The sequence below is a fragment of the Capricornis sumatraensis genome, chromosome 22 (genome assembly GCF_032405125.1).
Source record: "Capricornis sumatraensis isolate serow.1 chromosome 22, serow.2, whole genome shotgun sequence".
NCBI lineage: Eukaryota > Metazoa > Chordata > Mammalia > Artiodactyla > Bovidae > Capricornis > Capricornis sumatraensis.
Window position 1 is genome coordinate 50,872,311 of NC_091090.1, and position 22,081 is coordinate 50,894,391.

Genomic DNA, 22,081 nt, shown 5'->3' on the forward strand with positions numbered 1-22,081 from the left:
GTATGAGGACAGAAACGTGGAAACACACCGCCAATGGGGTGACGTGCTGTTGTCCAAGGCTTTCTTAAAAACCGGGAAAGGATCAAATCGACAAGTTTTTTCTTCCCCATATTCTGGCTATTCCACGTGGCTCGCTGGATCTCAATACCCCGACCAGGGACGGAGCTGAGCCCCTGAAGTGACAGAGCCAAATCCTAACCATGAGGTCACCAGGGAACTGCCTGAAGGCTTTTGAAAAATGAAATCTTTCCCCTGCTTTTAATAAAGCCAAACTACAGAAAACTACAAGCGACTGATGATCCTCCTTCAGAGCTGGCCTTCAGATGTCCACACAGAGTCCAAGGGAGAGAAATACTGTCAGCCTCATCGCTATAGGAGAGAAAAACCAGCACCCCACTTCCCACCACAAAACCCAACTCTTCTCCCCCGAGCTCAGAAATGCTTCTGCCCTGCTGTTCCTGCTGGGTTTTTTTCTTTCTTAATGGCAACCACAGTAAGATCTCATGAGCAAATTAATCCTTGTTGGCAGAGTTTCTTCAGGGCTTGTGGGTAGGAAAAAAAAGTTCTTTGCCACCTCCAGTGGCCCACTTTCTCCCACATGTGCTGTTCTCCATAATCACCAGAGAAAAGCTTTGCAGATTTAGCATCTTAAAAAAAAAAAGAAGAAAAAGCCAATAACTCTTTATGTGAGCTTGAGACCTCAATGGCATTGCAGAAGCTAGGGAAAGTTAAGCCATCCATCGGTATGAGATTTTCAAGAATTTCTGAAACTGCCATGTGACTGGGCAACAAATCGTTTAGTTTCAACTTATCCCTTTGGAAGGGTAAGAGGAGAGGCAGTTGTTTTAAAAAAAGGGTAAACTTTCACTTGTGTAAAAGAGTTTGAATATTTAAAAAAAAAAAAAAAGGTCCATACAGAAAGCAAGTCACCATTTAGCCTCAACAAGAGAACAGGTTTTTAAATTAGTGGCCAAGCATGAAAAGCATCATTGTTGGGGAGTTCATCCAAGGACACCCACACCTGATGGTAGATCACTTTTCTCTAAAACTGATCTGCCTTTTCAGTTTGCTGTGTTATCATCAGCGGTTAAAAGGTGAACCGAATCTGATTTCCCAAAGAGACTTTCTAAAAAACAGTTACAGAGCTATTCTATAGGGCTTCTTGGGTGCTGAAATTTTAGTATCAAGAAATGAAAGCATATTCTTAAAGATTCTTTTGAGAGAACGTGTAAGAATTCCTCAAAGACGTCATTAATATAAACAGAAAAAAACTGTGAATGCAAAGCAAGGTACAAAGCAGTGACAAGGTATTTCAGTCAGGAAGACCAACAGGGACAGACATTTCAATCATGAGAAACGTTAGTCCTTGGAGAGGTATGGCACCCCCAGGAAACCATACCTTCCTGCATTCACACCCTTGGGTGGTTGCTCTCCCCTGGGCTGGCTCTGTGACCTTCTCTGGACCAACAAGAGGCAGCAACAGTGGTGCGGAGTGACTTCTGAGACTACCTCCTAAGCTTTGACTTTCCTCTGATTAGATGTCTTGGGATGCATGTCGGAGGCAAGATGGCTACCAGGTAAGAAGTCCCACTACTCTGAACCCCCTACGCTACAAGGAAGTCCAAGGTAACCATGTAGAGAGGCTGTGTGGTGTAGAAGGCCATGGACGCAGAAGGGAGGAGGGAGGAAAGAGTCCAGTCAGTCCCCAGCCACCTCAGGGGGTCCACCGGCCGTAATATGAAGACGCCATCTTGGATGTCCAACGCAGTGCGGGCTCGGGGTCACCCCACCCCCGCCCGAGACCACCTGGCTGCAATTGCATGAACGCCCTCCAGGGGGAGCCGCCCCGTTCGTCCTCGTCTCGTCACGAGGCTGTGAGAGATGATCCTAGTCCCTTGTTCCGAGCCGCTATGTCTTGGGTGATTTGTTACAGGTACGAGGCAAACGACACAAGGAGAGAAGGGAGAGCCGGAGAGGATGAGAGAGGGAGGGAAGGAGAGAGAAGGCGCGTCTGACCTTGCCAGGAAGGGGAGAAGCTGCGTGCAGTTCTTGAGGAGAAGGGATGTCGAAATCCTGGGAGGCGATGTGTGTGACTAAGGAAGGGTCCTGGCAGCCGCTCGCAGACAGATGTGAAGAGAGAGAGAGAGAGTCTAAAAAGGAGAAAATAGAAGCGTAGTTCAAAGCCCTCCATTTTACTACCGCGTGAATTAGAACTCACGGCCTTAGAATGTTCATTTCCCCCGTTCTCCTCAGCGTGACCCTGAAGGACTCAACTTCCTCCTGCTGTTCCTTTATCCTTCTTGGAGGACATGCACGGTCTCCTCAGTCCCCCAGGCGTCTCTGATTGCTGCCCAGCTCGTGTTAAGCTCTCCCACCTGAACGTTTTATGCCCCTTCGGTCAACGCTATAGCATCTTCCTCAATCTTCCTATGAGACCTCAGCTACCGGTAACTGAAGTATGCTTGGAACACCTCCTCTCTCCCCAAATCTTCTGCCCACAACTGAATTTACACAGTGCATTTGCTAATGTCTCATATAGATGCGAGAAGTAAGTACAATTAAATCACTGCCTACAAGTGCGTTTGAAGACCACCATAGTAAAACAGTCCATTATTCTTGCCTGGAGAATCCCATGGACAGAGGAGCCTGGTGGGCTACTGTCCATGGAGTCACAGAGTCCGACACAACTGAAGCAGCTTAGCATGCACGCAAGGGTTCCAATGAGCTTAGCCTTTCCCCCTTCAAGGTATGTGAACTGGGCTCCTTAAACATCGGGATGAGAGGACTGAGCAGGGGATCCACTGCCTCTGGCTTCTCAAAGATGGTGCCATGTGTGGAATCCAGTGAAGTAGTAACCAGGAGTGTGGACCACAGCGGGGAGCTCCCCCTTATCTTACTCCGGTGATTCTGAGCAAGATATTAGCCAAAGTTTCAGTTATCAGTTAAATGGGAAAAATAACATTCCTGAAGACTGAAAGAGTCCGTACAAAACAGACAATGGTAGACAAGTGCTCGATAAATGTTCACTGTAAGCGTCATCAGCCGGTGGTATTTGAGACTGTAGGTCCCCTGAGCTGGGTGTAGGTCCCCTGAGCTGACTGTAGGTAGACTCGTGAGTCTTCACACAGGGCTGATTAATGTTCCTCTAAACGAGCTTTTTAAATGGGAGAGTATATAATACATTCTCTGGAAAGGAAGGTGAGTGAAATCCCAGTCTTGAATGTTATCAGCCTTGGAGTTTGGCTACTCAATACAGAGCTGCGTTCTCTGAGGCAACAATTCCTAGAATTTTTCAAGGACCCCTGAAAACATTTTTTTTTTTTTTTTTACGGTAATGACCTTACACAAGGGCATCTACTGTTTCTGTTTACCTTTTGTAAGGACAATAGAGCAAATAAGACAACAAACTGCACCCCTTTAACGTTCTGATTTTATTTTTAAAGGTCCTTTTAACACCAAATCGAGTAGGAAGGACAGAATTCACGGATATACACAATCCTTGGAGTTGAATCAATTTAGCTTTATAGAATTCACTCTATTCTCTCTCCTTGCCTCAGACGAATACTAGTTGAAATTTCAGAGCGGCACCGGACCTCTGGCCAACAGATAGGGGCCACAGCAGGAAAGAATAAATGTTACTGGGTTAAGATTATAAATGTAAAAGTATAAATGTAAAATGTGTAACACGCAAAAGTGTGTCTAGATATGTGAGTTTACAGAAGTAACGCATCATAACAAAGCACCAAGGAAACCAGCACCCAACTTAAAAACTGGAAGGAGATCAATGTTTCTCTCCAAAGCCAACCCCCACCTCCACCCAAAAGGAACCTCAGGTCATGAACAGTGTCTGGCGGTCCCTTGCCTTTTAAAAATGAACAGTTTTACCTCATATATGTGTATCAACAGATCACAGAGTAGTTAGTTTTTCTTTTGCTCCTAAAGTCCTTCCTTTCAAAGAATGATGGGAGTTTTACAGACACCCACGGAAATCTAGGCAAGACCACAGCTAAGCATGAAAGCTATCCAGGTGGGGGTGGGGGGGGGGCGGTCCCCACTGCCCATTGGCTAGTGGTGTGCTGAGTTTCTATGGGAATGGCATTTTTCTTACCATATGTTGGTGGGGATATGGAGAAAGTAAAACCCCTGTGCACTGCACTCCTGGTAGGAATGTAAAATGGTGCAACTGCTGTGGGAAAAAATGATTCCTCAAAAAAAAAAAAAAAGAACAATTATCATATGATTATCCAGGGATTCCACTTTGGGCTATGTGGGGACATCCAAAAGAATCAACAGGGAATCAACGGCAGGAACTCCAACAGATGTTTGTACACCACGTTCATAGCAGCATTATTCACAATGGCCAAAAAAATAGGAACGAACCAATATCCACCATGGATGAAAGGATAAACAAAATGTGGTCCATACACACAACGGAGTACTATTCAGCCATGAGAGTAGACATTCTGAAACATGCTACCACAGGGATAAACCTTGAGGACGTTTTGCTAAGTGAAATAAGACAGTACGAAGGGACAATAGGACTCCACTTATGTGAGATACCCAGAGTAACCACTCCTTGCCAGGTGATTCAATTGTATATAATCTGCCTGCAATGCAGGAGATGTGGGTTCCATCCCTGGGTCAGGAAGATACCCGGAGAAGGAAATGCCAACCCGCTCCAGTCTTCTTGCCTGCAAAATAACATGGACAGAGGAGCCTGGTGGGCTGCAGTCCATGGGGCCCCAAAAGAGCTGGACATGACTTAGAAATTAAACAACAACAAAGAATCATCAAATTCAAAGAGACCGAAAGAAGAATGGTGGTTTCCAGGCTCTGGGTATATGACAAGTTAGTGTTTAATGGGGCCTTGGGTTCAGTTGGGAAAGAGCGAAAGGTTCTGGAGATGATGATGGTTGATTGCTGCTCAACAATGTGAATGTACTTAAAGTCATAGAACTTGTACAGTAAAATGACTAAAGTGGTATATTTTATGTTTTGTGTATATTACAATAGAAGAAATTAAAAGTGAATATTTTCTTTTTTTTTTTTTTTTGATCATGCAGCTTGCAGAATCTCAGTTTCCCAACCACAGATTGAACTCTGCGACACAGCACTGAAGTGCCTAATCCTAACCTCTAGACTACCAGGGAACTCCCCACAAAAGTAGGCATTTTCTTACACAATCGCAATGTATGATCACAGCTCAGTTAAGATAATTCTTCACTGTCCTCCTATACCAAGTCCATCATTAATTTCCTCAAATGCCTCAAAAACTGTCTTTCTACAGTGCATTTGTTGAAATTAGGAGCTAAATAAGGTCCATTCCTCACACTTGGTTAAACTGTCTCTTGAGTCTCTTCTCAACTAGCAAACCAGGAATAGAAAGAACTCCATGAATCCGATAAGGAGTCTATGTAAAAGCCTACACTAACAACCGTCTTCGTGGTGATGCACTGGAATCACTTCCTTTAAAACCAGGAAGAAGGGGAGGATGCTCATTTCCGTTTTGTGCTGGAGTCCAGCCCAGTGCTGCTCAAGCTACACAACAGGGAAGGAAGAGACAAGTTACAAACTGTGGACCTTAAAAGAAAGTTCAGCAAACTGCCTCCTTGACCATCTCAGTGAGCTACAGCTGCTATAACAAAAACACAACAGCTCAGGTAGCTTAAATGGCAAATATATCTCTCTCATAGTTCTGGAAACCGGACAGCAGGGTACCAGCAGGGCTGGTCTTGCTGAAGGTCCTGTCCCTTTCCAGTTATGTCCTCACATAGCCTCTCGGTGCAGGCAGGCAGAGGAACAGACTGTGAGCTCTCATCTTTTATAAGTACACTAATTCTGTCCCGGGGCTCCACCCTCATGACCTCACGTAGACCTAATTACCTTCCAAAGGTCCTACTTCCTCATACTGTCTCGCTGGGGATAAGAGTTTCTACAGTATAAATTCTGGGGGCACAAACACAGCCCATGACATTGACCTGATGGTGTCACGTGGTATTCTGCTACTTTTCCAGTTTATGATTTGAAAATCTGACATTTGTGTTCCTACGTGACTCTGATGATGGTCTCATCTCATGATGTTGTTTAATTTCAAGTTATGCTTGCTCTTGGAACAAGCTGGAGAATGTTCATTCTCTTTCAAGAAATGATCTCTTCCTGGAAAGGGTGGGAAACTTATTGGTAGCATCTGATCCTGGTGTTTTCCTTTGGTGAACATTTTTAATTATTCATTTTCCTTTAAACATATCTTTCCTTTAAACAAGCTATTGTTTTTCTTTCTTCAAGTCAGTGTGTATTTCCTACAGGTTTGTCAATTTGAGTTTAATTTTTCAAATTTATTGCCAGAAAGTTTTCCAAAGAATTCTATTAATCTCTGCAGAGATTAAATAATATTGTTTATCTGTGGATTCCATTTTTCTTGACTCATCTTACTGAAGGATATTTTCTTTTTCTCACTACCTGCTTAATTTGATGATAAAGATATTGTAATAGAAGTTTCTTCTGAATATCATCCCACAAAATCTGAATTATATCCACTAAAGTTGTCTGGAGAAAAATAAAGACACCAACTGCAAACATAAAAGAAGAAAGAGGGAGGGAAAAGATTGGAATAATCTCTCTATTTAATACATTTAAGAGTATCACAAATTCATAGCTTTCTCACTAACTGGACTCATTCAATGGTTAATTCATATGGCTTAGTTAACAGAATTACAACTGACCCTTGAACAACTGGGGGGTTAATCCGAGTGTGACTTGTAGCTGGTGCTCCATAGTCTCAGTTTCTCCAAATCCTCAGCTTCAGCCAACCATGCACTGTGCAGTGTGTAGTATTTGCTACTGAAAAAAATCCCCATGTAAGTGGATCCACAGTTTAAACCCCCATTGTTCAAGGTCAATCATACGTTCATTCCACAATAAATTCTACACTTTCCAAATGCTTAATGCTTCCCCTTTAGACCAAACGTGAAAAACTGGAAACCCCTGTTTTTAAAATCACCATTCCATTGACAAGAGTAGTCATCTTTTCATGCTATGGCACAAGTTGATTTCATTTTAGGTGACACAAAGTTCTAGCTAGTTTTCCATGAGTTGTAACAATGGTGGCCTTTTGACATTTCTGTGATAAGCTTCCAACCTTAAGTGGTCATAGAGACATTGAGCTAAACTCTCCAACTCAATTTTTAACCACAGCCCCATGACCCTTTACCCTCCGGGATTCACCAAATATTTCTAAGTATTTGTATTTGTGTTCTCTGAACTGACACGCCTATAAATAGAAATCAAGAAGAAGCTGTTTTCCTGGCTGTCATGCTCTATGTTCTAAATGACATTTCCCTCCTAAATTTCACTTAAAAAAATAATTACAGATTGACAAGTGGTTGCAAAAATAGGGTACATTAAAAAAAGGGAGAGAGATCCCACATAATGTCTTGTATAACTAAGAACAACAACAAAATCAGGAAAACTGACACTGCAAGTTAGTATTGGAGCAAGACTGTTGATTTCACCAGCTTTTATGTGAACTTTTAGGGGATGTATGTATGTTATGATTCTATGCCCACCACCAAAATCCAGATCAAGTCCCCATAAAGGACCTCCCAAGGCTGCCCTTGGATTCCAAATAAGTTTTAAAGATCAGACTCAGTACATATATTATAAAGAACTCTAGGAGCAAAATTAGTGGCTACATATCATCATTAGCCATAAGGGTTAACCAAGTCACTTTTCATTTTGAAAACCTCATTTTAGAACTTCTCCCCCACTTGCCCCCCAGATGCTCCTATCACTTTAGACTGGGAAGAGGTTCAATAGCTATAACCACACACATCTTACAGTGGAAACAAGACCCAGACCTCAGCTAACATGAGAGGGCACACTTGGGCTCCTGATAAACACAGGTCACAAGGACAGAGTTAAACTGAACAGTGGCAGCCTTATCGAGTCCTAAGGAGAACAAAGAACCACGTTTTTGCCTAAGGACTGCTATAAAGAAGCAATCGGACTATGTTTAGTAAACATCAGTATACATAATATGCATTTTTTTCGTAGATAAATTGGAGGTCTTCAGTCAAAAGTGTTCTTCCAGTGGCTCAAGTGATAAAGAATCTGCCTGCAACGCAGGAGTCACAGGAGATGCAGGTTTGATCCCTGGGTCAGGAAGATCCCCTGGAGGAGGAAATGGCAACCCACTCCAGTATTCTTGCCTGGAAAATCCCAGGGGCAGAGGAGTCTGGTGGGCTGCAGTCCATGGGGTCGCAGAGAGTCGGACACAAATGAGCACACACTCACTCACTCAGTCAAAGCAAACAAATGGGACGGCCCAAAGAGAAAAACCAACTCTGCCACACCTCTGGTTTCAACGGCACAGCAGTATCAGGCGGAATGTCCTCACTGTGGCTGAGGAGAGGAGTTCAGGTCTGTATTGATCGTATCAGATTCACCCCGTCTTGCTCGCTGGCCTGGTGTCTCGGGTCACTTTCGTGTCCTTGTTCTTGCTGTGCTACAGCTTCGTGACCACACTGTGAGCTGTGCTTCCGTTGATTGATTCTGCTGGGCTGACACTGGAGTTTTCTTTGAGATGACTCTTACACGGATATTATGTTAGTCCTTCTCATTCTAACTTCTGCATTTCTTTTTTTAAAATTTTATTTATGTATCTAGTTATTTTCGGTGGCACTGGGCCTTTGTTGCTGCATGCGGGCTTTCTCTGGTTGCAGAGAGTGGGAGGCTGTGCTCGAGTCGCCTTGTGCGGGCTTCTCATCGCGGCGGCTTCTCTTGTTTCAGCTTTTTTGTGGCACAGGCTTGGTTGCTCTGCAGCATGTGGGATCTTCTCAGATCAAGGATCGAACCTGTGTCTCCTGCACTGCAAGGCAGACTCTTAACCACTGGACCACCAGGGAAGCCCCTAATTCCTGCGCTTCTTAAAAATGCACATTTATGTCTTACCTCCTCATCTCTGGGCTGAATCATCTCTTCAGATCTATCTACAAGCTCACCAATTTTCTCTTGAGTATTTAATGTCTAGTTTAAACCATCTATTAGTTTGACATTTAACGATTTTTTAAAAAGCCTTCCAGCTGCTGTCATGGTTGCTGTGTGGTCCACTCTGCCATTTTCGGTTGTCCTTTATCATTGTTATATATTATACAAGTTTCCTTTTTTGTATTTCCTATATAGACATCTTCCCTTTTCTAATCTGGCTTTTCTTTTCTAAAATGTGAAATCCTTGAGAGGGCAGAACCCTCACTGTCTTCCCACCCTTCCAATGACTTTCCTTTTGCTGGTTTTACCTTCTTGGGTGTTTGGAAATTTTTAGCTAATTTTTTTTAAATTGAAATTCATCCCAAATGTTTAAATTGGAGTTGCTTTTATTTAAGAAAAAAAAAAATGTACATTTGCTTCTAAGAGGAACACGATCAAGCTAGAATCAGTGATCTCTTCTAGAAGCTTAGGGGGCCCTGGCTTCACTTGGGACCCTCAGGGACGACTCCCCCACCTTGGCCTGGACCTCGAGCTGGTCTCATGATCCGAGTGGCGCTGGTATTTGCACTCCCAGACACTCCGCTTTTATGTTTGTTTGCTTACAGTAACAAGCCCAAGGGAGCCCTCCACGATGTCCCAGAGTCCCTGACATTCTTGCCGGAGACATACTTGCCTCTGTTTATCCTGGACCTAGTCATCTGTTAGCAGGAGGGCCTTACAAATGATCTAGCTTGCAACCCTTCCAGAATCTGGAGCCTTTATCTTTTGTGTCTGAAAAATAACATTTGGGACGCATTCCTCTCCATTCCGAAAAACATTATAAAACCCGCCTGATGTTTGAAGCCTCTACCAGCACCGTCATACACATCATCTCATCTGCTTCTCTGAACAGTCCCAGCGGGCAGGCAGAGCACCACAGTTATCAACAGGACTCACAGGCCATGCAGGGGGTTCCCTGCGCAGCTCACTTTTAGGATCACAGCCAGGGTTTTATGCTGAGACCTCCCACCGGTCATCTCCAGCCCACCGCTCGCCCTAAGAGTCCATGTGTCACCATCCAGCACCATCCCCCGTGTGCCTGAAGCCCCAGCATGCACAAAAGGAAACTCATCGATTCCCCAGTTAAGCTGCCCTGCGGCTTTACCTCTGTCCACCCAGCCAGACCCAACCGGCCAATCAATTACCAGCTCATGTGGATTTCACCTTCTACGACTGCGCTGAAGCCACGTGCAGTTAAATGTAAAGTGATTAAAGTGAAAAATGCAGTTCCTCAGGCCCACCTGCTGTATTAAAAGTGTCCAGTGGCCACACTCAGCTGGAGGATACTGTATCAGAAAGCAGGTCAGGGAACACGCCATCATCACAGCTAGTTCTACCGATGGCATGCTTTAGAGGTCTCTCTCACCACCACTGACCCACCTGCTCCTCCTCGACCACCACCCCTGCACACCCTGGCCCCAGTGCGGCTGCCAAGCTCTCCTGCTAGACCATAAGCCTCTCAAAAGCAGGGTCCAGGACACACTCATCTTCATCCACTCGGAGGGCACAAGAATGTCTGTCGACTGAACGTAGGAGCCAGGACTCAGGACTGCTCCTTGCTCTCTCCTGGGCACCAGTGTCCCCAATGGGCAAAAGGAGCCAGGGCAAGTGTGGTGCCAGGCTTCACACCCCAGCCCCTGGGGTCTCTCCTCAAGCCCCAGGGCCATCCTCCAGAACGTGCAATGACTAAGTCGTGTCCGATTCTAACCTGGGGACCGACGACACATCTGTCCAGGTTAATTTTTTTTGAAGCCACACCACGCTGGGCCCAGAACACCAATTTTCATACTGCTTTGCATTCAGCATTCAGGACGTGAACTCCAAGCATGTTAAATTTTAAAGCGCAAAGGAAAGAAATTAATCGGCTCAAATTGCTTCAGTTACACTCAAGCCATATCACAAGGTCACCATGCACAAGACAGACAGAATGGATTTTTAATCCCATCCTGAATTCAGAGAAAGAGACCTCTGACATTCTCTTTCTCTAGCTTTCATTCTTTCTCAAACTGAAGTGAAATTTGCATAATAAGATGAACCACTTCAAGGTGAATATTTCAGTGGCATTAGTACACTCAGTATTGTGTGATCACCATCACTAACTGGTTCCAAAGCACTTTCATCACCCCAAAAGAAAACCCACACCCACTAAGCAGCAGCTCCCCTTCCCGCCACCCCAGATGCTGGCAACCACCAGTCTATGCCCCACCTCTGCAGATCTGCATATCATAGATACAGTATAAGAATGGAGTCAGACAACCCTTTGTGACTTGCTTCTTTCACTCCACACAAGGTTTTCAAGGTTCATCGGTCGTGTTAGAATGTATCAGTACCCCATTCCCTTTTGTGGCTGTATAATATTCCACTGTGTGCACATGTCATGTTATGTTTATTGGTTCATCCGCTGGAGGACAGGTGGGCTCCTTCCACCTTCTGCCTGTTGTGAACAGCACTTCTACGGATGTGACTGCACATGCATCTGAGTGCCTGTTTGCTATTATACACCTCTTTCATTCTCTTTTGTTCTTCATCTCTCCTTTTCAGCCACAGATGCCCCAGAGTTAATGCTAGAGAAATTAATAATTACCTATTAGGGTTTAAACACAGCCTGTCCCCAAAACTCAGGGAATTAGTCAAGGACCCTCCTCAAGACCAAGCTGGGCAGGACATCTGAGCAGAGAAAGGCCAGAGAATAACTGAGTGTGGAGTGAACACACAAAGCCCTGTCTGTGCTCATAGGGGGCATGGGTTTGTATGTGTGCAAAGTAGGCTCACAATAAGTGTCTGCTGACTCTGGTTATAAAGGCAGTTAGTCCAGGGGAGTTACAGGAGAGACCACAAGGAGGGAAAATAGAAGAAAAGGGCGCTTCAGAGGCCAACCAAGTGGGAAGAGTGACAGGGGCCCGAACATCAAGCTCTAAGGAGAGAGGAAGCATCTCTCCAAAGCCATCCTGGGAAAGGTGAAAAGGGAGGGACCCTCGCCAGCTATCGTTTCCCCGTTCCAAAGTCAGGAGCCGAGAACGCAGAGAGAACACGCGACCAACAGGCGAGGCTGTGAAAGCCACACGCAGCTCCCTTCTGGCCTGTCAGCCGCTGTTTTCAACCTGCTGCACCTACAGAGCGGCCTGAACTCTGGAAACTACTTCTTTTTCATGTACTGGGATATCAGTAACTCACTTACTAGAGGGTATTACGCCTGTGTTTACTGAAGTGGTGACACCCTGCATAGATGGAGAAGTAACTTCCATCCACAGGCAGACAGAATTCAGACCCCAGGCACAAAGATGCTCAGACAGAGCCTGTGCTGTGGGCTCCGTCACGCCCAACTCTTTGCCACTCCATGGTTTGCAGCCCACCAGGCTTCTCTATCCGAGGGATTCTCCAGGCAAGGATGCTAGAGCAGGTTGCCATTTCCTTTTCCTGCGGATCTTCCTGACCCAGGGATAGAACTCAAGTTTCTCAAACCTCTTGCATTGGCAGGCAGGTTCTTTTCCACTGAACCATCTGGGAAGCAATGCCCAACAGGGATGTAAAGCACTAGAGGATACATCTTTAAGACCATGCCCATCAGGGATTTTCTTCACGTATACCCTTTCACGGCATATAAATCCCACCGCCTCCATCCCCTTCTGCAGAGAGAGCAAGAGCGTGAACAATCCACTGAACAGAAAATCAATCCTTAAATAACTGAGAAGTGAACTACACGGGGCCAGTTTCTCTCGTTGGGTGGCAGCTTAAATAAACATTAAATCCTGTGTTTTTCCACAGTGGACTTCTGACCGTGACAATGGAGCTATTTGGTTTTGATGAAACATTCAAGTCTTAAAAGTTAAGAGTAACTGACAGGCCAGTTTCTTGCCCCGGTTCCCAGGGTGACCAGGGTTTCAGATTCCTGGTCAGTTACACTGCATCAGATGACCTGTTATTATCCACGGCCCAGAGTCGGGCGTGCCAAGCACAGGATCGGGAGAGAACTTTCTCAGGCTCCCATCCAAGCCCCAGGTGGTCTGACTGTGGGGGGCCACTGCACTCGACCTCCCCTCTTTACCCCAATGACACCCAAACCCTCAGCCACAGAGGAAGAAAGCACAGGTGAGCTGCTACTGATGGTGGAAAGCCCCTGTAGCGTGCACCCACAGGGGCGTCTTGTTCTGTCACTTTCTGCGTCCTGAGTGCCTGACCAGTGCCTGCACAGAGCAGGTGGCCAGTGCACCTTCTCTGCACGAGGGAACTACCCATGTGGAGGTGATGGGCCACCACTGCCCAGGCACCGGCGGGCCTAGCCTAGCTGCAGCAAGCGTCAGAGACACGGGCCCTTTCTGGTCAACCTAAGACATGCAACTCTAACCCCCAGATGCGATCACAGCTGCCGTCTCCTAAACAAGGGAATGGAAAACCCCTCATGGAGTTCGAGGGGGTCCCCACAGCACAGCCAAGCCCTCTGAGCACAGGACACAGAAGAGGGCAGTTCCTTTCCTCACAAAGATAAAACCTCGATGGCCACATCCTCCCCAAAACACAACAAAACATTCTCCTGGGCTGCTGTTGGACCATCTCTTTCTCTGTCTGGGGGAAGCCCTCCTGGTCTCTCCTGAGCAACAGTGATGCCAATGATTAGCCCTGATTGACTCCAAGACTTTATCAGCAATGCTTCCAACATTAAAACAACAGACACACTAAGGTTAAGCATTTGACTGTATGATTTGGAAGAAAAATAAAGCAGAAAATACCTATAAGAGGTTCAAAGGAGTGGGAAACACAGGGCTTTTCTTACGGCTCTCCTCTCCCTGTTATGGGGAAAAAAAACCATGCCACTCCTGGGTTAACCAGCTAATCCTTACCTGAACAACACTAACTTCTCAGGCAGTTTTATTCGTAAGAGTGAAACCGACTTCAGCCTACTGCAGTGCCTTCGGTTCCCCAGAAATGATGACGACGGACAATAGAAAGTCAGAAAGTCAGAAATGAGACGGGAAACACTCAAGTGTGACAGACTGGCGGTATGCACTCGCTCGTGTTTTTCATTTGGTTCTGATTTCCTCACTAACAAGTGGGGCAGGGAAAACATCTCTGGATGGAACTGGAAGCTCAGGTTCTCATCCCCTCTTCCTGGAGCCCCACCCCTCAAAACCACCACCCTAGATGTGTTTGCCTAGTTTGTGTGTCTAATGCCGCCTTGTCATTTCACCTCGGGGCTGAGTTTAAGAAAAACCAGGCTGGAAGAGAAGATCCTTACCCAAGCATCAATCTGCGGGAAGGCAGGGGAAGGCAGAGGCGCAACGCAGCGACGGCCAAAGGCTTCTCGGTGACCCTCCCTCCATCTCCTAATTCAAAACATTATCTTTCGTGATTGGAGGACATTCTTTGCTGCGGTGATTCACTTTGCCTTCCTGAGAACATGACGCAGAGCGGCTCCCAGTGTAGAGTTACTGATCTGCCTCCAGATTAGGTCCAAGCTAAACCGCTCACTTCACACTTTGTTTTTCCTGAAGCACAGCAGGTCCACAGGGTGGGGGAGCCCACGGGGCGGGCGGCTCCCTTGGCCAAGTCACAAGATCTGGGTTCTCTCTGGATCTCAGATCACAGACTGGGGAGATGAACTAGCTGCCTTGGGAGAAGTGGGCCTGAGAAAGAAGTGAGGAGAGCCACAGGGCTCAGGAGGAAGCACCAACTGCACACATCCCTGGAGTTCAGCTGGGTGAGGGGCTGTGACTGCCTTGGACCAAGTCCAGCCTCACTCGGGCAGTGAGAGGATCCAAAGCTGTGGTTCACAGGACAAAATGAGACAGGAGGGAGGCAATGACTAGAAAGGAGGCTGCCTGGGAGTCCCCGGGGGCACCCTGCATGCATCAGGAAGCATAGCGCTCACAAAGGAATCCAGCAGGCAGTCATGGAGTCTGGTTCCCATTTGATGGGCGGTTGCCCTGGACCCCACAGTGGTCCCAACACAGGAGATGGGGCCCATGTGCAGTAGGTGCCGCCAGATGCTTAGCCTGGTTCACTCACATCAGTTTTCCCCTTACTTTTTCTCTTCCTGCCTGGTATTGGCAAAAACCAGACAAACCAAGTCCAAAGGAGAGTAAGAATGAGGACATTTCAGTCCAGTCACTCAGTCGTGTCTGACTCTGAACCCATGGACTGCAGCACGCCAGGCCTCCCTGTCCATCACCAACTGCCGGAGCCCGCTCAAGCTCACGTCCATTGAGTCGGTGATGCCATCCAACCGTCTCATCCTCTGTCATCCCCTTCTCCCGCCTTCAATCTTTCCAAACATCAGGGTCTCTTCTAATGAGTCAGTTCTTCGCATCAGGTGGCCAAAGTATTGGAGTTTCAGCTTCAGCATCAGTCCTTCCAATGAACACCCAGGACTGATCTCCTTTAGGATGGACTGGTTGGATCTCCTTGTAGTTCAAGGGACTCTCAAGAGTCTTCTCCAACACCACAGTTCAGAAGCATTGAACAGTACGAAAGGAATGCAGACAAGTCACGAGTAATTATTCACACCACCCTAGAGCATCAGGACCTTTCCCTCAAAACCTGCCGCCAGAGCCTCCAGTGATGAGTGCAATTCATGGGCTGGGTTGTAACCTTTCTCTTTTTAGAGCCTTCAAATGCTCCATGGAGGCAGTGAGGAGCCTAGCACAAAATAAGCCACGAATGAAGTAACTTGCCCTCAGGTTAACCCAGGCTGACATGGGCATTTCCACTGCCCCTCCAGGCGGTGACCAACCGGGCCCATCCTGAGGATGAGAAAGGCTAACTGGGAAGATGGACACACGGAAAGGCCTTTGCCACTCGGGAGGGCGAGAACAAGGGATGGCAGTGTGACACCAGGGTGGGAAGGGTTTGGCCTGGCTGGAAGAGATCCAACAGGAAAGAGCAAAGGAAGCTGTCCCTTTATACCCCTTCGAGACCAGGAAGGAAGTCCACTCAACTGGGCTTGGAAACAGAGGTGGCCAGGGGGTCCCAAGGCTCCCTGAGTGCTCTGGAAGGATCTGTAGCCTCCGTGGCGTGGCCTCAGTTCACAGACACCAGAGTCCGCGCCGTCTCTGAAGTTCCCTTCATCCTGCTCCTGGCTGGACCGCCTTGGCAGCGGGACTGCGCATGTGTGCTCTCGTGTCTGACTCTCGTGACCCCGTGGACTGTAGCCCCTCAGGCTCCTCTGTCCCCGGGATTCTCCAGGCAAGAATACTGGCGTGGGCAGCCATCCCCTTCTCCAGGGGCATCTTCCTGACCCAGGGATTGAACCCGGGTCTCCTGCATTGGCGGGCGGATTTTTTTTTTTTAAACCATTGAGCCACAGGGGAAGCTCTGTGAAAGGGACCAGGCAGGGTCAAAACGAGAAACCAGGACCAGAACTGCGGGGAGGAGGGCGACAGGAGGGTTGGGAATGACCTTCTGAGGAGGCCCTTCTCGTCATTCCTTCTCGTGGCCCTGCCTCAAACAAAATGCCATGAGGGAAGGATGAAAAGGGATCTGAAAGACGAACCTAAAAATAAGAGGGCCACGGACCTACTGCTTGAGTTTGCCCGAGACTGAGGGGTTTTCAAGGACACGGACCTTTGAGGGCTAAAACCAGGATCGGTCCAGGCCAACGTGGATGGCTGGTCATCATACTGCTTTGGGACATCTACTCCAGTAAAGCTCAGACTCTCGAAGTTACCTGGATTAGACATCACACGTGTCCGCACGTGGGCACACACATGTACTCACACACACACAAGCCTTTCGGCTGTGCCTCTGCCCGTGTACTCCACACCATAGCGGGTCCCCTTCCTTCCCTCCTTTTATGCTCCAGCCACTTCTCACAATGCACTTCGTCATCATGAGCACGGTTTCTTCCTCGAATGGCTCATGTTCTCAGGTCTTTCCCTGGGAAGACATTGCATATCCCTCTCTGAAACTGGAAAAGAGCATCTTGCCAATTTCATGTGTTTTTTTATAAAAGGCAACATCGGCTCATTAAAAGGACCGCCTTTTCCTTTTTTCAATATTATCAACGTGTCTGCACGTAACCTCTGACCCAGGTAGACCCTGACAGTTGCGCGTGACACTGAACTTCACAAGCAGCTCCACTCCCTGTTCACTCTGAAAACAAGGGACATGGGGCCAAATTCCAGGAGCCCAAGCTCTGGGCCCAGCCACTCCATCCTAAAGGAGATCAGTCCTGAATGTTCATTGGAAGGACTGATGTTGAAGCTGAAACTCCAATACTTTGGCCACCTGATGTGAAGAACTGACTCATTGGAAAAGACCCTGATGCTGGGAAAGATTGAAAGTGGGAGGAGAAGGGGACGACAGAGGATGAGATGGCTGGATGGCATCACCGACTCGATGGACATGAGTTTGAGTAAACTCCGGGAGTTGGTGATGGACAGGGAGGCCTGGCATGCTGCAGTCCATGGGGTCACAAAGAGTAGGACACGACTGAGCAACTGAACTGAACTGAAGCTCTGGGTGGCACCTCCTTGTTTGAAGAGAACAAAGTCAGGGCTCCACATCCGCTGGGAGCACTTCCCTTTGGGGCTGGTCTGTGACTGGTGTTTAATCATAGACAGTGTCCATGAGAAAGGGAACCTTGAAAAGCTTCAGGTCACAGTGAAGACCAGTCGTCAAGAATGCACAGCTCATACCAAGATGTCAGTGACCACCCACAACTGCTGGCAACTTTGGGGGGAAAACTCCCCAAATCAGAATTAGAGGCGCTGATTCTGATTCACAAGTAATGGTAACAAGTGAAAGAACATGATCCTACAAGGAGTAATCAAGAATCCAAAATCTCTTGTTTTTTCCCCAAATCCCCTTCATAAAATGTCCCCAAAGTATAAAACAAGCTTGATGCTCTTTCTTGTCTTACAAAAGCAATCTTTGGAACACTTTTTTTAATACTTCCACAGCAGTGAGATTAGGAACACTGGACTAATTTGCACATATTTGCTTATTTTTGATCTTTGTGTTGCGTAAATTCTGAGAAAAATCAGCAGAACAAAATAGTCTAAGCCACGGATTTGGTCTATTTCATGCTCTTAAAAAAAAATTTAAGGAAAGAGTCCAGTTACAAATGTGTTAAACAAACAATCTGTGGGCATGGAGACATGACCTGGCTGTGTTCACCTGTCAGCCCCGTAACGTGAGCGACGGCCCATGACAGACGGGACTGGCTGGTGAGTCACGGAGGGCACACGGCCTGGCATTCCGGACTTCTGCTTCCGCACTTCTCAGCGGGATGATTCCCAAAGCCCCTTCTTCCCAAGGCTGCGTTGCTTTTTATTTTATGTTCAGCTGGAGGATAATGACTTGACACTATCGTGATGGTTTCTGGTCTCCATCAATGTGAAGCAGCCACAGGCGCACACATGCGCCCTCCCTCTTACACGTCCCTCCCCATCCCACCCCTCTGGGTCCTCACAGAGCAAGGCTCTGGGTTCCCTGCCTCGTACAGCAACTTCCCACTGACTCTTTTACAAACGGTAATGTGTGTTTCACTACGACTCTCTCAACCAAAACGCTCCGGGTCTATCATGACAGGAGAGGGTGGAGAAGACCCAGGATTCAAGTCAGCTGAAGGTTCAGTAAAATTGTAAGAAACACTTCTAATTCAGCTTTAAAACACAAGGCAGGTTTTCTGCCTTAATAAACATACATCACCCCCTGATGACTGTGGCTCCTGCATAACGTCTGTATTATTAGCTCCCCCTGAGAAATAGGGTCAGAAGAAAATAACGTCTGGTTGAAAGAATCTCGAAGACACAGTACACACCTCTCCCCTCTCTCTCACATACACACACACACAAATATAAGAATCAAATGAGCTCATTCACACATGTAAAGAGCACTCTGCAAATTGTCAAGTTCATGGGCAAGGCGTCATTTTAAATTAGACTGAATGCTTCCTTGGCCAAGGACCTGCCTAGAAGCTCGTTTCTGGAGAGTGATAATCTTGGCTTTTTCTTTTTTTTTTTTTTTAGTGAAGTATAGTTGGCTTACAATGCTGTTACTACAGCAAAATGATAAATATATGTATGCTCAGGTGGTAAAGAATTGGCCTGCAATGTGGGAGACCCAGGTTCAATCCCTGGGTTGGAAAGATCCCCTGGAGAAGGGAAACGCTACCCACTCCAGTATTCTGGCCTGGAGAATTCCATGGACTGTATAGTCCACGGGGTCACAAAGAGTCAGACACGACTGAGCGGCTTTCACTTCCTATATATTTTATACATAGATTCTTTTTCAGATTCTTTTCCCTCATAGGTTACTACAAAATATCAAGTTCCCTATGCTATACAGTAGGACCTTGTTGACTATCTGTTTTATACATAGAAGTGTAATGTTTATATTAATCCTGAGCTCCTAATTTATCCCTCCTCTTTTTGAATTTCATTTCTTTCCTCCATAGAGTTCAATATAATAGATACTGGCTAACTGAAGGATCTGCTCTTAGTCGCTGAAGTATTACCACAATAAAAGACCAATCAGCTAATTACCAGCATTAGAAATAGTAGAGGAATAAAGGTTTTGCACCCTATAGAACCTTCGTCTGATATCATAGTGGTTTTCTTTTTTTTAACCTAATATGTAACTCCTCTAGGAAAACCGGGCATTAGGGGCAAAAGGTAAAGCTGAAAACCACCACCAACAAAACAGACTATACTCTGATGTGCTAACGCCCTTTAATAAACACACCCAGTTCTTAAGAGCTTCATTAATTGGTCTACAATAAAAGTCAGCATACACAGAAAATATAATCTTTCCTAATTAGGCATTTTACTTTGGGCCAGAATCCAAAGTCATATACCAGTGGGAAACCCACAGGTTTCTGTAGTCAGACAGATCTGGGTTGAAATTCCAGCTCTACCACTTACTGATGTGTGACCTTGAAGAGTTATCTGACCTCTAAATTTCTTACTTACCTTTAAAATAGGGAGGACATTTATTCTGGCAACGGTGGTGAGGGCTCAACTGAAGATGCAGGTGTCACACAAATGTTAACACTGTCCTCTTCCTCACCTCTTTTCTTCCCCTCTTTTTTTTTAAAAAGCAAATTTATTTTTAATTGGAGGATAATTGCTTTACAGTGCTGTGTTGGTTTCTGCCATACATCGGCATGAATCAGCCTCCCTCCTAACCTCCCACCCCACTAGGTTGTCCCAGAGCACCGGGCTGAGCTCCCCCGTGGTATATAGCAACTTCCCATTAGCTGTCTATTTTACATATGATTATTCTTCCCTTCTTTTCTCTTCCTTTCTTAAAACACCTTCAGGAAAACATATACACAAGCCCCTCGAGCATCCCACTAACTGATGACTTTGCAACCCAGAGGGCAGGACTTCTGTAGGCCCTCACTGTGGGAGATGTTTAAGGTAAAAGCACCCTCTCTCTCTTCCCACTCCAAATGTCTCAGATTCTGACTGCAGCCACCCGGCCGACAAACACAGCTTAAGCGACGTTGATGCACAAATGATTAACAAACGCCCTGCCAACCATTAGGTATGGGGCTTCCCCGGTAGCTCAGAAGGTAAAGAATCTGCTTGCAATGTAGGAGACCAGGGTTCGATCCCTGGGTCAGGAAGATGCCCTGGAGAAGGGAATGGCAACCCACTCTGGTACTCTTGCCTGGGAAATCCCATGGACAGAGGAGCCTGGGGGGCTACAGTCCACAGGGTTGCAAAGAGTTGGACACGACTGAGAGACTAACACGTTCACTTTCACAGAACTACTATTTCTATGCTACCTCTTATGCTATTTTTGGATAAATGGGTTGTGCTGGGAAATCCAGCAACCGGAGAGACAAAGGAAGATGCTGATACTAAGCACATCTTTGTTGTGAAATGCTCATGATTAATTACAATGCAAATGAATTTAGCCATTTCCCTCCATTCTTAAAGACCTCACTACAGTACTATTTTTTTTAATTTAGTATTAATTTACAACTATATGACCATTCTCCAATCATGTTCACCTTTGAACTGCTTTTTTAATTTCAAAAAGACTATGGCATTGCTATTGTCATTATTCATTCTTAGCAGCAAAAACAATAGCAGCGTTTTACTGAACACCTATTAGGTGTCAAGCAGGGAGGGGCATCTGCAAATGTCTAATTCATTTTTTGCAACTACGAAACAGTGACAGACTTTATTTTCTTGGACTCCAAAATCACTGCAGACGGTGACTGCAGCCATGAAATTAAAAGATGCTTGCTCCTTGGAAGAAAAACTATGACAATCTTAGATAGTGTATTAAAAAGCAGAGACATGACTTTGCCGACAAAGGTCCATATAGTCAAAGCTATGGTTTTTCTAGTAGTCATGTACAGATGCGAGAGTTGGACCATAAAGAAAGCTGAGCTGAAGAATTGATGCTTTTGAACTGCGGTGTTGAAGAAGACTCTTGAGAGTTCCTTGGACTTCAGGGAGATCCAACCAGTCCATCCTTCATTGGAAGGACTAATGCTGAAGCTCCAATATTGTGGCCACCTGATGTGAACAGTCAACTCACTGGAAAAGACCCTGATGCCAAGAAAGATTGAGGGCAGGAGGAGAAGTGGGAGACAGAAGATGAGATGGTTGCATGGCATCACTGACTCAACGGACATGAGTTTGAGCAAGCTCCGGGAGATAGTGAAGGACAGGGAAGCCTAGTGTGCTGCTATTCATGGGGTCGCAAAGAGTCGGACGCGACTTAGCAATGGAACAGCAACAGCAATATCATTCTTATTTACTGATGGGAAACCTGCCCAGATTCCCAAAGCTTATCAGTGTCAAAGCCAGAATTTCAGTCCAGATAAATGTTTTTTAATCACAGTCCACGCTTTTAGCCTCTCTGCTATTCTGCATGCACCCAGGTAGTTGCCACTCATCCAACATTATCACCACATCCATCAATTATCAGTGTTTTGGTACCACAGCTTCCAGGAAGGACTGGGAGTAAAGGCTCTGATTACTTGGCCAGAGAATCCACAGGTGATCCCTTGATTAAATCCCAGGAGTTCTTGGTCTTATCAGGAGAGAAAAGACCCAAGAAAGGAAAGAACAAATCATATCACAATAGGTAACTTAGAAGC

General features: G+C 46.2%; 1 protein-coding gene across 1 annotated transcript in view; it reads right to left on the reverse strand.

The window, feature by feature from the left end:
* The window catches only part of BMP6 (bone morphogenetic protein 6), a 144,667-nt gene that overhangs the window by 27,753 nt on the left and 94,833 nt on the right, over window positions 1-22,081 (reverse strand). The window lies entirely within an intron of this gene.